We start from the raw sequence: 10,034 nt of genomic DNA, 5'->3' as shown, positions 1-10,034 counted from the left end.
CTCAATGAACAGATTCAATAGTGAATTAATGGCAACTGAAGAGAGACTATATCAGCCTAGACATAGGAAATATGTGGAAGGAATATGGAGGATGCAATGATGAGGCCTACCGTACATATAATCAATCAGAGTCACAGAGGTAGAGAATAGAAAGAACAGAGGAGAGGTGGTAACTGAAGAGCAAAGTGGGTTTCTGATGAAAAACTTAAACGTGCAGAAAGCTTAGCAAACAAGATCAACAAAAATAAAACTCTACCTAGATTAGCGCTAGTGAAATTGCAAAATATCAAAAGCAAAGAGAAGATCTTAAAAGCGGACAAACGAAAAAGGCGGAGCACTTATAGAAGTATGACAGTGAAACATGGAAGACATGTCAACACACACAGAAAGGAAGCCAGAATGGTGTGTGCCTGTTATGCATCAATAAAATGTTATAAAATAAAAGACAAAGTCAGATATTGTGGAACAATATCATCAACAGCTGAATGAAAACCCAGAAAAAACTCAAGAATGAGAGTAAAACAACAACCGTTTTAGATAATGAAAGGCTGGGGAAGTTGCCACGAGCAGACCTTTACTAAAGAAACTTCTGAAGACTCTACTTCAAGATAAAGGGAAATGATTTTAGAAGGATCGTATGATACGCAAGTAGGAATGGTGAGCAAATATATTAGAAAATATGTAGTTTTTTGGCCACGCATGGTGGCTCATGCCTGTAAGTCCCAGCAATTTAGGAGGCAAAGGCGGCAGAATTGCTTCAGCCCAAGAGTTCAAGACCAGTGTGGGCAACGTGAGACACCATCCCTACAGAATTAAAACAATTAGCCAGGTTTGGTGATACATGCCTGCAGTTCTAGCTACTCAGGAGGCTGAGGCTGGAGGAGTGTTTCGGCCCAGGAGTTGGAGGCTGAAGTTGCAGGGGCAACTGCACCTGCAAGACCCTCCACCACTGCACTCTAACCTGGGCAACAGAGTGAGACCTCATCTCTTAAAAAATGAAAAAAGAAAGCATGTTGTTTATAATAAAAATTATGATGTCTAATTGTGGAATAAAATATTCTAAGGTTATTTTAGTTTGAGGAGAAGACTAAGATACTGGTTACACTTGAGCTTTGTTTACTTAAGTTTCAAGGAAAGTAACAGAAAAATAACAATAGAATATTTAGCTTCCAAACCAAAAGAAAATAAAAGAAGCCAGAGAATTTTTTAAAAATGAATGAAAACCTTGTTAATTTTTTTTAAATGCAAGGAAGATGACAAAAGAGGCATGGAAAAAGTAGGACAAATGAAAATAATCAGTTAATGTTTTATAAACAAGTCTATATCAATAGCCACAATGAACATAAATTATATCATTTTACAAGTTAAAAGCAAAGTAAACCATGAGAGAGGAAGATTGTCACCACTGAGGAAAAAATTCCAGCTATATGCTATTTATGAGACACACCTAAAACATAACATCGAAAAGTCGAAATAAAAGAATAGAAAAAGGTAAAACGGAAAAATGTTAATTTAAAGCAAAATCATATTAAATAGCTCTCTGAATGGAGAAAACTGCCTCCAATCCTACCAGAATTACTTTCATTTTAATAAATTATCTTTTGTCACAAGCTTCCATATTTTTGTATTACTGTATTTGTGATATACATTTAATTTTAATTGTTTTTCGTTTTAAAATGTATTTTCTTTTAAATATAATATAATTATTTAATTATTTATATTATTTAAAATATAATCATTTCCCAAATTTTTAGGCAGTTTTTGTTTTTTAATTTGAGATAATGTCTTGCTTTCTTGCTTTGTTGCCCAGGTTGGAGTACAGTGGTACAATCGTAGCTCACTGCAGCCTCGACCTCCTGGGCTCAAGCAGTCCTCCCACCTCAGCTTCCCAAGTAACTGAGCCTGTAGGCGCACACTACCATGCCTGACTGATTTTTGTATTTTTTGTAGAGATGGGATCTTGCTGTGTTGCCCAGGCTGGTTTCAAACTCATGGCTTCAAGTGATCCTCCAGCCTCAGCCTCCTGAGTAGCTGAAACCATAAGCACATGCCACCATCCCTGGCTAGTAGTTTGCATCATTTCATAATAGATACTTAAAGAATGTTTGTTAAATATTTCTGACCTTTTTGTAATTCAATTATATTTCCTACAGGCACTGTGGCTCATGCCTGTAATCCCAACACTTTGGGAGGCTGAGGAAGGAGGACTGCTTGAGGCCAGGAGTTTGAGGACCAGTCTTGGCAACATAGCATGACCCTGTTTCTACAAAAAAAAAAAAAAAAAAAAAATTTAATTAGCCAGGTGTGGTAGTGCATGCTTGTAGTCCCAGCTACTCGAGAGGCTGAGGCAGGAGGATTGCTTGAGCCCAGAAGGTTTAGGCTGCAGTGAACTATGATGATGCCACTGCACTCCAACCTTAGCAACAGAGCAAGACCCTATCTCTAAAAATTTTTTTTAATTAAAAAAAGTATATTTCCTACATGACCATTTCAGTAGTTAATTTTTAAGTTTATTACCTACTGTCTGAAGTAAGAAATTCATTTTGTCTTAAGCTCTCAATCATTAAACTTCAGAGTCCACTTGTCATCTGAATACCTGTAGATTTAGGGTCTACCCATGTTCGTCTTACGCATGCCATTCAGATTTGATAGATTTTGAACATGACGCTGTTTGGTCTTCTTGCAGGCTCAAGTGTTCTTCTCTTTTAGCATGTCTTCACATATCTTCGCCTATCTGGCTGATCATTTTATCTGATCATTTTCTTGTTCCTTTTGAAGAGGGTAGAAAGAAAACAGCTGCTCTGTTAGGTAGGACTTAGATTTGGGGGGTACAAGACCTTTGAACAAAGCCTCAAGATGGGGCACAAGACTGAAGTGGAGGTGCTCAAAAATATGAAGAGCCAACACCATCAACAATAATGATAATAAATGATATTGACATTGGACTTACTATATGCCCTGTGCTATTTAATCACATTATATAACAGTGCTTAATTATGAGTCCACAAGGACCTTGAATACCTGTTCTTCTCTTTCTCTTCACTCTCTTTGTTCCAAAAGAAATCAGAGTCAAATGCTAGGAATTTGGGCACATTGCCTGTGTGCAGAAGCTGTAAAGTTGGCAGCGGTACTCCCATTCATCTGCCTCTCTTCTGGGTCAAGAGGGCATAATGACAGTATAGATTATTAAACAAAGGCTAGTTAACTTAGGGGCAGGAGGCCAAAAAAATTAAATTCCAAATAAACAAACCATAAAGGTCAATGCTAATGAGCGGAGAACGGGCTTGTAGCTAACATTCTCCCAGGCTCTGAGGAACTTAATAAAATTGGATTATATTTCAATGATTGGCATCAGAGCAAAGCTAAATAGTAATCATCACACAGTTAGCACAGTACATACAAATTATTTTTGTACATAATTACAGATTTATGCAAACTAATGAAACACATGAACTCCTCACTTGTCTCTGACTCCAAACTTTTGTTTCCCTTTTGGGAGTTGAAAAAAAGTCAGTGTGTCAGCAATTCATCTTTTTCTGCCCATTGGATCATCATGCAGAAATTAAATGAGGTGCCTAATGTGAAATTAAATATCAACATTCTGTTGAACTGTAGGACGATGTACTAAAATGTTTAGTTTGCATTGCATTTCAACACATTTGTGTCATTCTGAGTTTGTTAATTTTGGATGGTGAAAAATGAAAGTTTTGCATAAATCTAAGTTGTACTAAGGGCACTGTGCCAATATATTTTTCATATTGTTTTGCAGAAAGATACGCATCAATCTGTTCGATCTCATCTTTTAAAGTCTTCTTTGTAGGCTGCAGGAAGCAACTACCTCTCTAATCTCAAACAGATAGCCATTATATTAATCTTTTGAACAGCTCCCAGAAAGTGTAGTAGCTTTATCTGGCAAGCTAAGCATTTGACACCAGTGTTATCATGATGTATTAAAAACCAAACCAAACCATAACAAAGCAAAAAAGCAAGGCTCATGTTGCCAATCAGTTGGTTAGTCTGTGCTAGAGTCACTCCTAGGCCCTTGCTCTTGCCTCCTGACAAATGGTCCATATCTGAGAATAGAGACTGGTTAGACCCAGAGCTGTAGCCCTCAGCCATGGACCTGAGTCTATGTGAGTTGTCCTATGCCAACTGATAATGACAAAATTTCTTATTACGATTTAAGCAAAGTGAGTGTGCAACACGATATTAAATATTACACATATAAACAGCCTGTAGTGTGTGCTGAATGTTGGCTCACTTATGTAATAGCTGATCTTAAAACTGGCTCTTTATGTGGTGAATGGCCCTTACTACCCTTTTAACTATCATCACCATCCTCCCAGTCTAGTCTCAGCCCTCATCATGCAGACTTAGGTCACTGTAACTCTTCCCTCACTTTGTTGCCTTCAGTTTCATCCCATTTAAACTGCTCTCCGCAGTAAAATTAATCTTCCTATAATGATGCAACTATCATGTCATACTCAACTAAACAAACTAGAGTGGCACTCAAATTGCCTATAGAATCAGACTCAAGCTCCTCGATCTAGTGTTGTTATCAAGCTTCTCTTCCTTCCTTCTTTTCCTCCTTTCCTGTTTTCTCCCTCTCTTTCCTCTCTTCTTCCTTATTTTTTATTAAATTATAAAACATGTAAGAAAAAGTGTACATAGAATAAATGTACAACACCTTAATGAATTTGCACAAAGTGAACATACCCACGTAACGCCCAGATCAAGCAAGAGAACTTTACTATCACTTCAGGAATTCTTTCTTTCTTCTGTGACCCATTCACCCTCAAGGAAACCACTAACCTGACTTCTAACAGCAGAAGGTAATTTGATCAGGCTGAACTTTGAATAAGCTTCTCCTACATGCCAGACTCAAGAGAAGGCTCTGACATGGGGGACATGATGCCTCGGGCCCTCCAAACCTGGCAGCCTATGGCAGCAAGTCTAATTCGAGTGCATGCAGCTGATGGATCTGAGTGTCCTGAGATCTCATCTGCTGTAGTCAGAATTTACTCAGGAGCTGCCAGCTAGAGGTATCAGGGTGATAGCTGATGAGCATTGGGCAGGAGGAGACTGGCAGTGGGTAGAGTTTGATGATGATGATCTGAAGTTGATATCACAGACTTTGCCTCCCTCCCATTTTCCACAACTCTGCTCCTTGGCCATGTCTTCAGCTTCCTACTCACTACATTTTGATAAAGGCACCTGCAGCTGTGGCATTCAACCCTAAAGTCCCCAATTAATACTTGGGGCCTTTTGGATGCCAACTACAATGTCCCCCCCTGTGGGAGGGCTTCTGGTGCTGCTCTGCCCTAAAGAGCATTCTTTCTGTGTTCCAGGGGCACAGCTGAGAAAACACTTTTTATCTGTGATTCTTTTTAACAGCAATTAAATGAATGCTATTATGATAAAGTTCTTATGTTGACTTTATATAACAAGGTGCCTTATTCTAAAGTGGAGAATTTCCTGAAGCATTTGTACTGAAAAGGTAACATACAAAAAAGGAAACTAGTGTTTGAAGAAAAGTCAGGGGCCATTACTCATCATCTCAACCTAACTCTGCAACGACTTTAATTTTTGCATATTATCTCCCGGGTTGTGTCCATATGGACTCCAATTTTTACACTATGGTTATTGTAGAGTTCATATCAGAAGAGTATTTTTAAATGGCCTTGTTTATACAAGCTCTTTGCAAAAGGAAAATGACACTATGGATTCATAAAATCTTGCCTTTCTTTTCTGCAAGTTGTCACCTTAGTGGCAGACTCTCATTCTGTTCCTTCAGGGGAGCGGCACAGCTGAGGCTAAAACAAATGGCAAAGATACCTATTCATGAAGTAGCCTGAATTTTTGCTTCCTCTGTCAGTTGCTATTTAAGTAAATATAAAGAAATCACCTTAACCTTGTTATACTTTAGAATCTCCAGGAGTAATGTATGAAGTTACTCCTGGAGATTCTGAAGTATAACAAGGTTGAGGTGATTGACCTACTAATGTAATCTGGATGTGTGTCCCCGCCCAAATCTCCTGTTGAAATGTTATCCCTAATGTTGGAGGTGGGGCCTGGTGGGAAGTGATTGGATCTCAAGGGCAGATTTCTCACGAATGGCTTAGCGCCACTCCCCCTGGTGCTGTTCTCAGGATAGTCAGTCTTTGTGAGATCTGGTCGTTTAAAAGTGTGTGGCACCTCCCCCTGCCTGGCTCCTGTTTTCACCGTGTGAGGTGCCTGCTTCCGCTTCACCTTCCAACATAATTGTAAGTCTCCTGAGGCCTCCCCAGAAGCCAAGCGGAAGCCACTATGCTTCCTATACAGACCACAGAACCATGAGCCAATCAAACCTTTTTTCTTTATAAATTATCCAGTCTCAGGTATCTCTTTATAGCAATGCAAGGATGGACTAACACATCTGCCTATCTCAGAGGATAGTCTACTAACTCAATACACTTATTTGAGCATCTACCACATATGCACAGGGCTCCTTGCCGGGAACTGGAAAGCAGCTGAGCCAGCAACTGCAGCTTTTATAAGGTATCATCTGTGGACAGGTGAGGGCTCTGGTGCCGATGAGTGATATTCACTCAGGAGAAGATTAAAGTCAGGCCTTGGATCTGGGTTCTGGTTTTGTACAGTCCCTGCTTCTTTTCCCTCACCCTAGAACTTTCTAAGAATGGGCTTCTATGGCCCCCTGGATGGCCGCTGGCATCCGAACACTCCAAGCTCAGATCCCCTCTGCCCATTTCCTGTTGGCTTCTCAGATTCCCTGCAAACAGCTTCCACCCACACTCTGTTTAGGCTTCCTTCACCAAAGCCTCATTCTCTGTCTCTTTCCTAATCAGAAATTCAGGGGTCCCTCAAACTACAGTCCCCTGCTTCGGGAGGCTGAGGCAGGAGGATCATGTGAGCCCAGGAGTTCAAGGCCGCAGTGAGCTGTGATTGCATCACTGTACTCTAGCCCTGGGCAATAGAGCAAGACCCTTTTTCAAAAAAAAGAAAGAAAGAGAGAGAGAGAGAAAGAAGAAAGAAAAGAAAGACAAAAATTAGAGCTCTAACCCTTGGCAACACAACACAAATTCTGTTTAGCCTTCCTGGAAGGGAGGTTTGGGGTCCTTAGAACTACAGGGACCTCCCTTCAGCATATACCCGCTGCCTTAAAAATGCACATAAAAAAAGTTTTCTGCTGAAGAGGGAAAAAAATGTCTTAAAACATCCCATTTTGAATTGCATATCCCACTCCACTTACATAAATTCAGAAGCGGGAGTAGTGGTCTCTGATTGAAAGGATCTTGCAGGATGTTGCAGAAAGAGTGACATTCGTGTCAGGCATTAAAGACAGATGGGACTAAATTAGGTAGCACTAGCAGGTAAGAGCATCTTGCATGGAGGAGCACTGGGGACTAAGCTCAGAAAGGGGAAAATCTAGAATGTGTTGGAGGACTGCGAGGACATGGATCCAGCAGGAAGATATTCATGGAGGTGTCCCAGGGGAGCTGCCACCCTGGACTACATGGGCAGGACTGTGGTCCCAGACCACCAGAGCCAAGCCTCCTGTAAGAGGCCATCAGGCCAAATCTAATTGTGCACATCTCCCTTTGCCTCAACCACAGAAGAGGTCCCAAAATCCCATCATCCGCTGTCACCAGAGCTCTCATGCTCACACATCTCCGTTTACTCCTCTTTGACCAAGTTCTCCTTCTATTCCACTATAAAATGTTTCTGTCTCACAGCCTCCCCTTGTAACATTCTCTTCACCTGCATTCTGAAATGTGGTGGTTTTCTGAAATCACTTCTCCCATGGCCACCAAAGGCTGTTTTATTTCCCATACTTCATGTAGCCATGTAAGGTGGGTGTTTTCCTTCCTTTCCTCGGTCACCACCAGATCATCGTTCCCCTGTTCCTGCAGAAACTTTGCCCTGTGGGGTTCGTGTGACTTGGATACACCATCTTCTTTGTTGCCACCATCTCCCCACCCACTCCTCTTCATTCACTGAAGATTTCAGTTTCTGGTTCCCTGTCTTCCTCTCCACCCCAAATTCTGTCATCACTCTTTGTAACCTCAGCCTTCCGAGGAAAGGTCATTTCAGTCCCCTGGCATCTCAGTTTCTTCACCTCCTTATCTCAAGTGATCTTTTATTTCTGTCTACTTCAGTCACCCACTCCAATAGTTACTCCGTGGGCCATTGCACCATCTCTAAAATCTTGAAGGCCAACATCAAGGTCTTGGGCCATTCCATAACCTTCTAGTTTATTTGTTGAAGTATCCTTACTAGAAAAGTCCTTCAATTTCTTCATGGCCTCCACTCCATCCATTCTCTCACTTTCTCACTGTTCATTGATATCCTCATAAATGCCTCCTTTCTTGCCTAGTTTCAATTCCATATTCCACCATTCTAGTTACTTTTTACAGAGACCATAAATTCCTTTATCTTCCATAGCTTCAAGGATAAACTCAGCCTTCCGCTTTCTCTGTGCATGAGCACAACTGCAGAAAGTTACATTATTTCTTTCATTCCCAATTCATGACTTTAGACTTCAAGTGAGCTCTCAATTGCTTGTCGGTGCTCTTCTACTTCTCTGGTAAGCTCAACTTCCAGTTCTCCTGCAGAATCAATCTCCCTCTCTTTACTCAATCAGTCTTGGCATAGACACACATTCTACTATCTCCCTCCTCAAACCCCTTAAGCTACCACCTATCAAAGCACAACTTCTCTAAAGGATTGTCTGTCTACGATCCTTCTATTCCTTGGTTTCTCATTCACTCCTCCACCAACTCCAAACTGTTTTCTGCCAAAATTGTATTTCTCATCCCAGTGTACTCCAGGATGTCAAATCCAATGGTGAGTTTTCTAGTCAGTGACTGTGGTGGGCTGCATAACGCCCCTTGCCCTGAGATGTTCTTGTCACATTGTCCTCTGCTGTGAATATTCACTTTACATAGCCCACCTTGCAAACAGGTCTGATTCAGAGACTTCACACATGCTAGTCCCTCTGCCTGGAATGCACAGTCCATGTTCCACCATGTAATCTTTTTAGAGAAGTCCTCCTTGATCTCTAGTGAAGTGCCTTTCCCCTGTGATTCTCTGTTACGGCATGTGCTTCGTGACACTTCTCACAATGAATTGGTATGAATTGGTTTGTTTTTTAATTCTATTATCTTCTCCTTTAGTGACTCGATGGAAAGCTACTCAAGACCTGGAGACATAACTCTTTTATTCACCAACATTAACCTGACACTTAGCAAAGTTCAAGGCATGTAATATAGATGCTTAATAAATATTTGCTGAGTGTTCATTATTGAGAGGAAAGTAGCTGAAATGGTAAAGTGTTATTAGAGGCACACAAAGCTAGAAAATGAGAGGCCAGATTGTGGGGAGTACTGAATGTCATAGTGGAGAGTTCAGACTTTATGGATAATAGAGAAACATGAAATATTTTGACCCCAAGAAAACAAATTGTTTGGATCCGTGTTATGGACAAATATCTCTAGCAACAATATAAGGGATAGATTACATTAGAAAGAAATTGGAGGTGCTGGGCATGGTGGCTCACACCTGTAATCCCAGTACTTTGGGAGGCCAAGGTGGGCGGATCACTTGAGGTCAGGAGTTTGAGACCACCCTGGCCAACATGGTGAAACCTTGTCTCTACTAAAAATACAAAAATTAACTGGGTGTGGTGGTACAGACCTGTAATCCCAGCCGCTTAGGAGGCTGAGGCAAAAGAGTCGCTTGAGCCCGGGAGGAGGAGGTTCCAGTGAGCCAAGATCGCACCACTGCACTCCAGTTTGGGTGACAGAGTGAGACTTTGTCTCAAAAACAAACAAGCGAACAACAACAACAAAAATTGGAGGCAAAGTTTCTGGAAAGATAAAATGATTCAGCAGATGTATATATTTTGAGAAGGAAAAAGGATTGTATAAAAGTATAGTTGCACTAAGTTATATATAATAATTTTTTATTAAGAATGAACATTATTAGACTTCATCTAATAGTTCAGCCTTGGGTTTGTTGTGTCCAGATTATTATAG

Source organism: Mandrillus leucophaeus, unplaced genomic scaffold (genome assembly GCF_000951045.1).
Source record: "Mandrillus leucophaeus isolate KB7577 unplaced genomic scaffold, Mleu.le_1.0 Scaffold204, whole genome shotgun sequence".
Taxonomy (NCBI): Eukaryota; Metazoa; Chordata; class Mammalia; order Primates; family Cercopithecidae; genus Mandrillus; species Mandrillus leucophaeus.
This window is presented reverse-complemented; position numbering follows the sequence as displayed.